At 37.5% G+C, this 13,521-nt stretch overlaps 1 protein-coding gene and 1 pseudogene across 13 annotated transcripts in view; both read left to right on the forward strand.

The window, feature by feature from the left end:
- The window catches only part of TOP6BL (TOP6B like initiator of meiotic double strand breaks), a 111,191-nt gene that overhangs the window by 31,440 nt on the left and 66,230 nt on the right, over nt 1-13,521 (forward strand). The gene's annotated exons all lie outside the window — the stretch shown is intronic.
- On the forward strand, nt 3,126-6,028 carry LOC144578189 (small ribosomal subunit protein eS1 pseudogene; annotated as a pseudogene).

The following is a 13,521-nucleotide window of genomic DNA, read 5'->3' on the forward strand; positions in this document are numbered from 1 at the left end:
GGATTGCAGGTGTGATCCACCATGCCTGGCCTATATAATTTCTTTAATAGTTCTAAAGTTTTAAAAGTATATTTATTATTACATAGAATGAATCTGGAGTTTATTTTATTTTTGTTTTGCTTTGCTAACCAGCTGACTTTAATGGAGTTTATTTTTACTTATAAGTTAGGAATCTAATTTAAAGCCTTTTCCAAACAGATTGCTACTTGTCTCAACTCAGTTTATTATTGAATAGTACTTTCCCCAATCATTTATATTACTATTCTGTCATATACTAAGATTCTAAATATGGTGGAATCTGTTTCTGGGTAATCTAGTCTTTATCTCTATGCCTAGGCCAGTACTGTAGAGTTTTATTTCCTAAAGCTTTAGAATAAATCTTGCTGTGTGATAGGGCAAATCTCTCCTCTTTATTTTTATTTTTCAGAATTGTCTTCGGTTTTTAAAACCTTTACTCTTGCCTATGAGTTTTATTATTAGTTAAATTCCGGGCTGGGCACAGTGGCTCATGCCAGTGATCCCAGCACTTTGGGAGGCCAAGGTGGGCAGATCACTGGAGGTAGGAGTTTGTGACCAGCCTTGTCAACATAGTGAAAACCCCTTCTCTACTAAAAATACAAAAATTCACTGGGCTTTGTGGCACGTGCCTGTAATCCCAGCTACTCAGGAGGCTGAGGCAGGAGAATCACTTGAACCCAGGAGGCAGAGGTTGCAGTGAGCCAAGATCACGCCATTGCACTCCAGCCTGGGCGACAGAGTGAGACTCTGTCTCAAAAAAAAAAAAAAAAAGTTCCACAAAAAATCTTGTTGTGATTTTGATTGCTGTTAAATGAAATTATAGTTTGGTGGCAAGTGAACATTTTTAGCATTGTTTTGTGAGATGTTTAGCTTGTCATTTATTTAGATTTTCTTTTTAAAAATGTTACGTAATGTTAATTATCACAATTAAGAGATAGGCACTATAATCTCCAGTATATAGATTCTGTAGAAGAGCAAATGACTATAAGCCAAAGTCTGCCTGACTTTAGAGACCATTTTGCCAGATGTTATTATTTGTTCAAAATATTTTCTGCTCTTCTAGGAGAATTACACTTTTTGCCCTATCAGTATAAGGCTAGGTCATGTACTTTGCCAGGGCCAATGAAATGAGAGTGGAAGTAACAGTGTTGCTTTCCAGGAGAAGCTTTAGAATCTCTGTATATTTCGCTGGTAGCTTCTTTTCCTTTACCATAAAGCTAGGATGTCTCAGATGAGGGGGTGTCCTTCAGCCTGAGCCTTGCTTTGATGTGGCTCTTGTTGGCTTTGCATTCACTTGTGGTTCTGCAACCCCTTAACAGGCTTCTGGAGTTCTTACAAAGATAATTTGATATTGTTGTTAAGTTGGTTTTTCTGTGGGGGAAATGAGAACCTGGGGCTTCCTATCCCGCCATCTTGCCGATGTCATTCCTATTTAGATCTTTTATGTTAACACTTTTCAATTCTTTTCATTATGGTCTTGGATATCTTCTGTTATAGTTATTTCTATAGTCTTATAGTTTTTGTTGCTATTATGAATGGTATTCATTTTTTTCAACCCTACTGAATTAATCCCTTATGAATTTGGATACTTTATCTGTGGATTCTTTTGGATCCTCTATATGGGCACTTGAAACATCTCTAAATTATGACAACTCCATCTTTTCAATCCTTAAATGGCTTAATTCTTCTCTTTTTTTTTTTTGAGACAGAGTCTTACTCTGTTGCCCAGGCTGGAGTGCAGTGGTGCGATGTCAGCTCACTGCAACCTCTACCTCCTGGGTTCAAGAGATTTTCCTTCCTCAGCCTCCTGAGTAGCTGGGACTATAGGCATGTGCACCACAATAGAGACAGAGTTTCACTATGTTGACCAGTCTGGTTTCGAACTCCTGACCTCAGGTGATCTGCCTGTCTTGGCTTCCCAAACTGCTGGAATTACTGGCATGAGCTGCCATGCCTGGCATATGGCTCATTTCTTTTCCTTGTCATATTGTATTGGGTAGAATAGTACTAGTATTAAATAGAATAGCAGGGGTAATATTAGGCATCTGTGTCTTGCTTTCCTTAAATAAGATTATTTAAAAACCTACCATTGGCCAGGTGTGGTGGCTCATGCCTGTTATCCCAGCACCTTGGGAGGCTGAGGTGAGTGGGTCACGAAGTCAGGAGATAGAGACCATCCTGACCAATATGGTGAAAACCCGTCTCTACTGAAAATACAAAAATTAGCTGGCCATGATGGCACATGCCCGTAGTTCCAGCTACTTGGGAGGCTGAGGTAGGAGAATTGCTTGAGCTCGGGAGGCAGAGGTTGCAGTGAGCCGAGATTGCACCACTGCACTCCAGCCTGGCGACAGAGTTAGACTCTGTCTCAAAAATTAAAATAAAATAAAAGTCTACCATTAAAGGCTGGATGCAGTGGCTCATGCCTATAATCCAAGCACTTTGGGAGGTCCAGATTGGAGGATCATTTGAGGCCAACAGTTTGACACTAGCCTGGTCAACATAGCAAGACCCCCATCTCTTAAAAGAAAAAAAATATTATTACGTATATTTGCAATAGTTATTGTACCTGCTTCTTGTTAAGTTTAGGAAATTCTCTTCTATCCCTAATTTGCCTGCAGTGTTTGTTATGAATGAGTGCTGTATTTTCTAAAATGTTCTTTCTGGGCCAGGCACAGTGACTCATGCAGGTAATCCCAGCACTTTGGGAGGCCAAGACGGGAGGATCACTTGATGCTGGGAGTATAAGACCAGCCTGGGCAGAATGGCAAGGCCCAGTCTCTACAAAAAAACAAAACAAAAATTAGCTGGGCATGGTAGTTTGCACCTATAGTGTCCCAGCTTCTTGGGAGCTTGGGACAGAAGGATCATTTGGGCCCAAGAAGTGGAGGCTGCAATGAGTCAGAACTGTGCCACTGAATTCCAGCCTGGGCAACAGAGCAAGACTCTGGCTCAAAAAAAAAAAATGTATATATATATCTTTGGCTGGGCATGGTGGCTTACGCCTATAATTCCAACAATTTGGGAGGATTGCTTAAGTCCAGGAGTTCAAGACCAGCTTGGGCAACATAGTGAGAACCCATTTCTACTTATAAGGAAAAAAAAGTGCCCTTTTAGCTCTCTGAGCAGCACCATGGTGGTTGGCAAGAACAAGCGCCTTACGAAAGGTGGCAAACAGGGAGCCAAGAAGAAAGTGGTTGATCCATTTTCTAAGAAAGATTGGTATGATGTGAAAGCACCCGCTATGTTCAACATAAGAAATATTGGAAAGACGCTAGTCACCAGGACCCAAGGAACCAAAATTGCATCTGATGGCCTCAAGGGTCGAGTGTTTGAAGTTAGTCTTGCTGATTTGCAGAATGATGAAGTTGCATTTAGGAAATTCAGGCTGATTACTGAAGATGTTCAGGGCAAAAACTGCCTGACTAACTTCCATGGTATGGATCTGACCCGTGACAAAATGTGTTCCATGGTCAAAAAAATGGCAGACAACGATTGAAGCTCATGTTGATGTCAAGACTACCGATGGTTACTTGCTTCATCTGTTCTGTGTTGGTTTTACTAAAAAACGCCACAATCAGATACAGAAGACCTCTCATGCTCAGCACCAACAGGTCCGCCAAATCCGGAAGAAGATGATGGATATCATGACCCGAGAGGTGCAGACAAATGACTTGAAAGAAGTGGTCAGTAAATTGATTCCAGACAGCATTGGGAAAGACATAGAACAGGCTTGCCAATCTATTTATCCTCTCCATGATGTCTTCGTTAGAAAAGTAAAAATGCTGAAGAAGCCCAAGTTTGAATTGGGAAAACTCATGGAGCTTCATGGTGAAGGTAGTTCTGGAAAAGCCACTGGGGATGAGACAGGTGCTAAAGTTGAACAAGCTGATGGATATGAACCACCAGTCCAAGAATCTGTTTAAAGTTCAGACTTACAATAGTGGCAAATAAAATGTCTTATTTGTGGCCGGGTGTGGTGACTCATGCCTGTAATCCTAGCACTTTGGGAGGCCGAGGTGGGTGGATCACCTGAGGTCAGGAGTTCAGAACCAGCCTGGTTATCATGGTGAAAGCCCATCTTTATTTAAAAAAAAAAAGAAGTGTACACACACACACACACACACCTCTGATTATGCTACGTATATAGAGAGAGATAGATATATCCTTAATCTATGAATTATGGATATTTGTGAATTATAAATTATATATCTTTAGTCCATGGTGAGCTGTGTTAATAGACTTTCTGATGAAACATCCTTACAGTTGTAATCTAACAACTGTAATCTCACACCTGTAATCATGATCATGGTATATAACTTTTACATATCCTGGATTTAATTTTTAAGTCTGTGTTCCTAGTGAGATTGGTTTATATCATAAACCAATCTGTCCTTTTTGGTATCGAGATTATACTAGCTCTATAAAATGAGTTGGTAGATTTCTCTTCTTTGGAACTTTTTGTATCTGTTCTTTGAAGATGTGGCAAAGCTAACCTATACACAAGAAAGTTTGAGGCCAGGCATGGTGGCTCAAGCCTGTAATCCCAGCACTTAAGGAGGCTGAGGCATGAGAATTGCATGAACCAGGGAGGCAGAGGTTGCAGGGAGCCAAGATCATGCCAGTGCATTTCAGCTTGGGTGACAGAGTGAGATTCTGTCTCAAAAACAAAAACATATATATATATTTAAAAATATGGCTGGCATTGTGGCTCACACCTGTAATCTCAAACTTTGGGAGGTCAAGGCAGCATGATGGCTTGAGGCCAGGAGTTTGAGGTTATGGTGATCTCTGATCATGCTACCATGCTCCAGCTTGGGTGACAGACTGAGACCCTTTATTTGGGGAAAAAAATGTGTGTGTGTGTGTGTGTGTGTGTGTACACAAGAAATTGGCCTGTTTACTTCTTTTTGTTCTTTTATCTTTTTATTCATCTATGCATATTTATTAGCACCTGCCATGTACCTGCTTGTATTAGATGTTTCATCTTAGTTTTCAAATTAATTGATGTGAAGTTATTTATGGTATTATTTTATGTTTTAAAGATATTTGTACTCATATCTCTTTTGAGCGTCTTTGCTTTTGTGCCTTTTTCTTGATGGTTGTGATGATGATAATACTAATAACAATGATTGTATTTTAACTACAAAAAGGTTAAGTAACTTGCTCTAGGTCACAAGTCTAGTAAGTGATTGAATGGGGTATATCAACCTAGAAAGACTGGTTCCAGAGGCTTTGTTTTAACTACCATTCCATAGTATTTTGGTCTACTCTAAGTATACTGTTTTACTAGAGGTTTGCCTATTTTATTCGTTTTTCAGATAACCAGTTCTTCATTTATGCTTTTTGAACATAGAGATATTATTTCTCTCTTCCCTTGACAACTTCTCACTTCACTCTTGTACTACAAGTTGAGTAAATCTATATAATTGTACCCAGTAGCCTCACATTTGGCAGTGAGATTTGATAATCAGATTGTTGAGTTGTGTAAAAAGGCAAATGCAGGCTTGTAAAGGTGGTCAAGTTTTTCTCTCTCCATTCTCAGTCTGTGTCCTTTTTGTCTGGGGACCAATGGTAGTATGAGGTTCGGGTGCTTATTTCTTTGTTGGAGACTTGGTAGCCACACCTTGGTTGACTGGCTTCTTGGCTAGGTGAGTTCTATGATTATGGAGTCATGGCCACTAATCCCTCTGTCTTCTAAGGGAGTGAAATTTAGAAGTGTAGAATGAAAAAAAAGAAAAAGTATAGAATGAAGACTGGGGGCTATGGCTCATGCCTGTAATCCCAGCACTTTGGGAGGACAAGGCAGGTGGATCACCTGAGGTTGGGTGTTGGAGACCAGCCTGGCCAACATGGTGAAACCCCATTTCTATTAAAAATACAAAAATTAGCCGGGAGTGGTGGCGGGTGCCTGTAATCCCAGCTGCTCTGGAGGCTGGGGCAGGAGAATTGCTTGAACCCAGGAGATGGAGGTTGCAGTGAGCCGAGGTCCTGCCACTGCACTCCAGCTTGGGTGACAGAGTGAGACTTCATCTCAAAAAAAAAATTATAGAAAAGTTGTTTAGAATGAATTATGTATTTATAATCTGAAATAAGAGACAGAATCTCACTCTGTCACCCAGGCTGGAGTGCAGTGGCATGATCTTGGCTTACCGCAGCCCCCACCTCCTGAGTTCAAGTGATTCTTGAGCCTCGGCCTCCTGAGTAACTGGGATTTCAGGCGTGTACCACCATGCCTGGCTAATTTTTATATTTTTAGTACAAGCAGGTTTCACATGTTGACCAGGCTGGTCTCCAGCTCCTGGCCTCAAGTGATCACCCACCTTGGCCTCCCAACGTACTGGGATTACAGATGTGAGCCACCATGCCTGGACTAAAATGAATGATTTGAGACAACATTTCGGAAAGATCACCGATCCTCCATTAAAATGCCCTGCTTTGTCTTTCCTTTTCTAAGCCTGTCTAGGGTTGTTGTATAATATGGAAATAATTTGCCAGTTTAATGACATTTAAGCTACAGAAACAACCTCCTTTTGACTTAACCTTACTCTTAGATATGTGTTAGTAGGCCAGGCGCAGTGGCTCACACCTGTAATCCTAGCACTTTGGGAGGCCAAGGTGGGTAGATCACCTGAGGTCGGGAGTTCGGGACCAGCCTGACTAACATGGAGAAACTCTGTCTCTACTAAAAATTCAAAAGCCTGGCGTGGTGGCACATGCCTATAATCCCAGCTACTTGGGAGGCTGAGGCAGGAGAATTGCTTGAACCCAGGAGGCGGAGGTTGCGATGAGCTGAGATCAAGCCATTGCACTCCAGCCTGGGCAGCAAGAGCGAAACTGTCTCAAAAAAAAAAAAAAAAAAAGAAAGAAAAAAATATGTTAGTATTGCTACTTTATTTACTGGTATATTACTTGCAAGCGTTATTATAAGATTAAAAAGGACAGGAGTCAGGCCAATTAAAACCAAATAGTTGTTGGTTTGCTAAGTCTCTTGAAAGCAAAAAACAAACCCCTAAAATACAACTTTTGCCACCATTGGAGAAACTTTTAAATAAAACCTTTTGTTATAAAAGCCATAAAGCTTATTTGGAAAATTGGAAAATAGAGAAATTGAAAAACTTATTATGTAATAAACTTTGGCATTTTATTTTATTCATTTCAGGTTCCCCACCATGTTTTTTAATACTGTTGTAGTCACAATATATATGCAGTGTTTTCCTATTTATTTTTTCACTTAACATAAGCATTTTTCATGTTATGACATAGTCTTCTAGTCATTATTATAATGGCTAAATTATCCATCAGGTTGTATCATAAATTAATAACCATTTTTCTATTAATAGACATTTAGGTTTGTTCTTTCTTTTTTCCCCTATTATTATGAATAGCGGGATAGCTAGGAGATTATACTGTGTGTTCTTGAGCAAGTTTTTGATCTTTTGAAAGCACCTACCTCATAAAATTGTTCTGAGGCCTAAGGAAGTAATATGTGTATAATGCATGTAGCACAGTGGTTATTCTGAGTACACAGTTCTCATTAAGTGCTGATTAATGTCACTAGAATGAATTATCTCTCTCTCCTTCTTTTTTTTTTTTTTTTTGAGATAGAATTTCACTCTTGTTGTCCAGGCTGGGGTGAAATGTGTGATCTCAGCTTACCGCAACCTCCGTCTCCTGGGTTCAAGCGATTTTTCTGCCTCAGCCTCCTGAGTAGCTGGGATTACAAGCATGCACCACCACGCCCAGCTAATTTTCTGTATTTTTAGTAGAGACAGGGTTTCACCATGTTGGTCAGGCTGGTCTTGAACTCCTGACCTCATGATCTGCCCACCTTGGCCTCCTCCCAAAGTGTTGGGAATGAATATCTTAATGCATATAGCTTTTTACTATACTGAAGATTGTAGGATTAATTTTCTGTGATAGAATTAACTTGATTAAAGTCTATGTACGTTTTTATGGCTCTGAAATTGCTTTGTAAAAAGTTGTGACGGCTGGGCATGGTGGGTCACACCTGTAATCCCATCACTTTGGGAGGCTGAGGTGGGTGGATCACTTGAGGTCAAGTGTTCAAGACCAGACTGGCCAACATGGTGAAACCCTGTCTCTACCAAAAAAAAAAAAAAAAAAAGCCTGTAGTCCCAAGTACTCAGCAGGCTGAGGCAAGGGAATTGCTTGAATCTGGGAGGTGGAGGTTGGATTGAGCCGAGATCATGCCACTGCACTCCAACCTGGGCATCAGAGCGAGACTCCATCTCAAAAAAGTTGTGTCATGTAATGGTAGCATTTGTAGTAAAGTTACCAACTTCACTGCACTTTGCTAGCATTGGGAATTGCAATTACTTAAAATATTTAAGCTAATTTACAAGTTAATGAGATGGTTAAAAGTTTTAATTATAATTAGCTGAACCTATTAGTAAGTGTTTACTACTTCTGTTTTCTGAACTTTGTTTTTTTTTTTCTTAAGTGATAGGCACTGTATATTGCCCAGACTGGTCTCGAACTCCAGGGCTCAAGTGATCCTCCTGCTTCAGCTTCCCAAATTATTGGGATTACAGGTTTGAGCCACTGCACCCAGCCTTCTCTATGTCTTTAGGGACAAACTTCTAGGATGAAATTTAGAATGAATTCATTCATTAGCTTGACACCATGATGTACAAATCCCTGAACTTCCACTTCATTGTTAAAATGCCATCGTTTCATGATGTTCAGTTGGCTATAGAAAGATGGGTCATCTAATGTATTGATTTCCTAAATCTCATTTGCTTCTAATTCTCTACTGATACAAGAATGTCATTGTGGTACTTCTTGAAAAATTACGATATTACATAAAAGTTGTTCTTTGAACAACAGCTTTTTATAAGATTATATTCTTTTCCAAGGAAAATAAAATAATGGAAACTGAATGTTTATACTGTGTTGCTTATGTTCTTAAAATTTATTTCACTCTAAATAGGTATTTATAGTGATTAAAAACACAGATTTTAGAGTCAGACAGTCCTATGTTTAAACCCTGACTTTGTTGTTAATATGCTAGGTAACATTTGAACGTCAGCTTTCTCAGCTGTAAAAATGAGAATAATACAATCCTTGCCTCACTGGGTTGTGATAAGTTAGATAATAGAAAGCATTAGCATATTGTACAACATAAAGAAAATGCTTAATGCGGCTGGGAATGGTGGTGTGTGCCTGTTATCCCAGCACTTTGGGAGGCCGGGACAGGTGAATCACAAGGTCAAGAGATCGAGACCATCCTGGCCAACATGGTGAAACCCTGTCTCTACTAAAAATACAAAAATTAACTGGGCATGGTGGCGTGTGCCTGTAGTCCCAGTTACTCAGGAGGCTGAGGCAGGAGAATTGCTTGAACCTGGGAGGTGGAGGTTGCAGTAAGCTGAGATTGCACCACTGTACTCTAGCCTGGGCGACAGAGTGAGACTCTGTCTCAAAAAAAAAAAAAAAAAAAGCTTAATGCATGTTAGCTATTATTAATAATAATAAAATTATCCATTGTCTTAATACTTAGGGTGGGGTGGCTTTGTGCACTGGCCCATGTATTTAATCCTAGCACTTTTGAGAGGCCAAGATGGAAGGATCACTTCAGCCTAGGAGTTCAAGACCAGCCTGGGCAACATAGGGAGACCCTATCTCTACCAAAAAAAAAAAAAATTATCTGGGTGTGGTGGTGTGCGCCTGTGGTCCCACCTATTCAGGAGGTTAAAGTGAGAGGATTGCTTCAGCCTGGAAGGTTAAGGCTGAAGTGAGCCATGATTGTGCTACTCTGCTCCAGCCTGGGTTACAGAGTGAGACCCTGTCTCAAAAAACAAAAAAAGCAGGATGGGTTCTATATATATATATGTGTTCTATATATATATGTGTGTGTGTGTGTGTGTGTGTGTGTATATATATATATGTATGTGTTCTATATATATATGTGTGTCTGTATATATATATATGTGTTCTATATATATGTGTGTGTATATATATATGTGTGTGTGTATATATATATGGGTTCTATATATATGTGTGTATATATATATATATATGGGTTCTATATATATATATGTGTGTGTGTGTGTGTGTGTGTATATATATATATGTATGTGTTCTATATATATATGTGTGTCTGTATATATATATATATGTGTTCTATATATATATGTGTGTGTATATATATATGTGTGTGTGTGTATATATATGGGTTCTATATATATGTGTGTATATATATATATGTGTGTTCTATATATATATATGTGTGTGTGTGTGTGTATATATATATGTATGTGTTCTATATATATATGTGTGTCTGTATATATATATGTGTTCTATATATATATGTGTGTGTATATATATATGTGTGTGTGTATATATATGGGTTCTATATATATGTGTGTATATATATATATATATGGGTTCTATGTATATATATGTGTGTATATATATGTGTTCTATATATATGTGTGTGTATATATGTGTTCTATATATATGTGTGTGTATATATATATGTGTTCTATATATATATGTGTATATATATGTGTGTACTATATGTGTGTGTGTATATATATGTGTGTGTTCTATATATATATGTGTGTTCTATATATGTGTATATATATGTGTGTTCTATATATGTGTTCTATATATATGTGTGTGTATATATATGTGTTCTATATATATGTGTGTATATATATGTGTTCTATATATGTGTGTATATATATGTGTTCTATATATGTGTGTGTATATATATGTGTTCTATATATGTGTATATATATGTGTTCTATATATGTGTGTATATATATGTGTTCTATATATATGTGTGTGTATATATATGTGTTCTATATATATGTGTGTATATATATGTGTTCTATATATGTGTGTATATATATGTGTTCTATATATATATGTGTATATATGTGTGTTCTATATATATGTGTGTATATATATGTGTGTTCTATATATATGTGTATATATATGTGTGTTCTATATATATGTGTGTATATATATGTGTGTGTTCTATATATATGTGTTCTATATATATGTGTGTGTTCTATATATGTGTATATATATGTGTGTTCTATATATATGTGTGTGTATATATATGTGTGTTCTATATATATGTGTGTATATATATGTGTGTTCTATATATATGTGTATATATATGTGTGTATATGTGTGTTCTATATATATATGTGTGTATATAAATATGTGTGTATATGTGTGTTCTATATATGTGTGTGTATATATATGTGTTCTATATATATGTGTGTGTATATATATATGGGTTCTATATATATGTATGTATATACATATATATGTACACACACACACACACACACATATATAGTTTATTTGTTTTGTCCCAACATTTCTAGATTTCTCTTGTTTTGAGACAGGGTCTCACTCTCATTCGGGCCGGAGTGTAGTGGTGCAATTTTGGCTCACCACAACCTCTGCCTCCCGGGTTCAAGTGATTCTTCTGCCTCAGCCTCCCTACCTTTGTAATCCCAAAGGTAGCTGGGATTATAGGCATGCACCACCACGCCTGGCTAAATTTTTTTTTTTTGAGATAGAGTTTCACTCTTGTTGCCTAGGCTGGAGTGCAATGGCATGATCTCAGTTCACTGCAACCTCTACCTCCCGGGTTCAAACAATTTTCCTGCCTCAGCCTCCTGAACAGCTGGGATTACAGGCGCTCGCCAGCATACATAGCTAATTTTTGTATTTTTAGTTTTTTAGAGTTCAAGACCATGTTGACCAGGCTGGTCTTGAACTCCTGACTTCAGGTGATCCATCCACCTCAGCCTCCCAAAGTGCTGGGATTACAGACATGAGCTACCGTGCCTAGCCTATGCCCGGCTTTTTTTTTTTTTTTTTGTAGAGATGGAGTTTTGCTATATTGGCCAGGCTGGTCTGAGCCACCACACTATGCCTAAAAGTATTTCTTAAATATAAGTCACTTGTTTTGGGGAAGCTAACAGAATACTGGATGGTATCAATGAAATTCTTTTTAGTTATTGGAAAAATTTATGATAGGAACAAAAAAGACATTTTTATTTCTATTGTACTTCTTGTTTCCACTCAAAAAAGAATAATTTAGAATATTAGTTGTCAAATATAAAGAATACCTACTGTGTAGCCAAATAGTTGGCAGGAATTTTACTTTTTCAGATATTATAGAGTTGTCTGCCTTTATCAAATCTGAGTTTTATTTGAATAATTACTCTGTGTGTATTTTTTAATTAGTTTTACTGTTTTCCTCTATGAAGTATCTTATATGCATTATATAAAACAAAGAACAATGAAAGAAATAAATATCACCAATAATTCTAGAGATAATTGCCATTAACATTTTAGCTGTTTTCCTTTATGTCTTTTTTTCTTTTTTCTTTTTTTTCTTTTGAGGCAAGGTCTCAACTTGGTGCCCAGGCTAGATGGAGTACAGTGGTATGATCTCGGCTCACTGCAACCTCCAGCTCCTGGGTTCAAGTGATCCTGGTGCCTCAGCCTCCCAAGTAGCTGGGATTACAGGCACAAGTGACTATGCCCAGCTAATTTTTGTATTTTTTGGTAGAGATGGGGTTTTACCATGTTGACCATGCTGGTCTTGAAATCCTAACCTCAAGTGATCCACCTGCCTTGGTCTCCCAAAGTGCTGGAATTACAGCCACCATGCCTGGCTGCCTTTTTTTTTCAAGCCTATATATTTTACATAAATACAATTTTTCATAGTGTATTTTTTGTTTAAGCCTTTTTTCATAAGAAGACTTTGGAAATATTGTTTAAGAATAGTAATGGAGGTCCTAGCCAATGTGATAAGACAAGAAAAAGAAACAAGCCCTAGAGGTTGGAAAAGCAGAAATAAAACTGATTTTATTTGCAGATGACATGGTTGTTTATGTACAGAATGCTGGGGAATTTGCAAAGTAATGTCTAGAACAAATATGTGAATTTAAAATGATCACTTTACAGACTTCAATATATTACACAAAAAAAGTTATTTTTATATACTAGCAGCAGATAATTGGAATATAAAAATTTTTTAAAGCTCTATACTAGTATCAACAAACACCAAGCACTTAGAGATAAATTAAAAAGTAAAAGATATGCATGTTGAAACTATACAACATTGCTGAGAGAAATTAAACAATAGGTGGAGAGAGATACTGTGTTCATAGATTAGAAGATTGAATATTGCTAAGATATTCTGTCTTCCCAAATTGATATATGGATTCAACAAAGTCATGATGTCAGCAAACTTTTTATAGAAACTGACAAACTCGTTAAAAAATTTAAGTGGATTAATAAGTGATTACAGGAAGCTTGTAGGATACAAGGTTAAAATACAGAAGTCAATCATTTTCTTAGACACTAACAATGAACAAGTAGAATTTGATATTTTAAAAAGTTACCATTCACATTAGCATTCCAACAAAGAAATACTTAGATTTAAATCTAACAAAATATGTATAAGACTAATATGAGGAAAATGACAAAGCACTGATGAAGTTA

This window comes from Callithrix jacchus, chromosome 10 (assembly GCF_049354715.1).
Source record: "Callithrix jacchus isolate 240 chromosome 10, calJac240_pri, whole genome shotgun sequence".
NCBI lineage: Eukaryota > Metazoa > Chordata > Mammalia > Primates > Cebidae > Callithrix > Callithrix jacchus.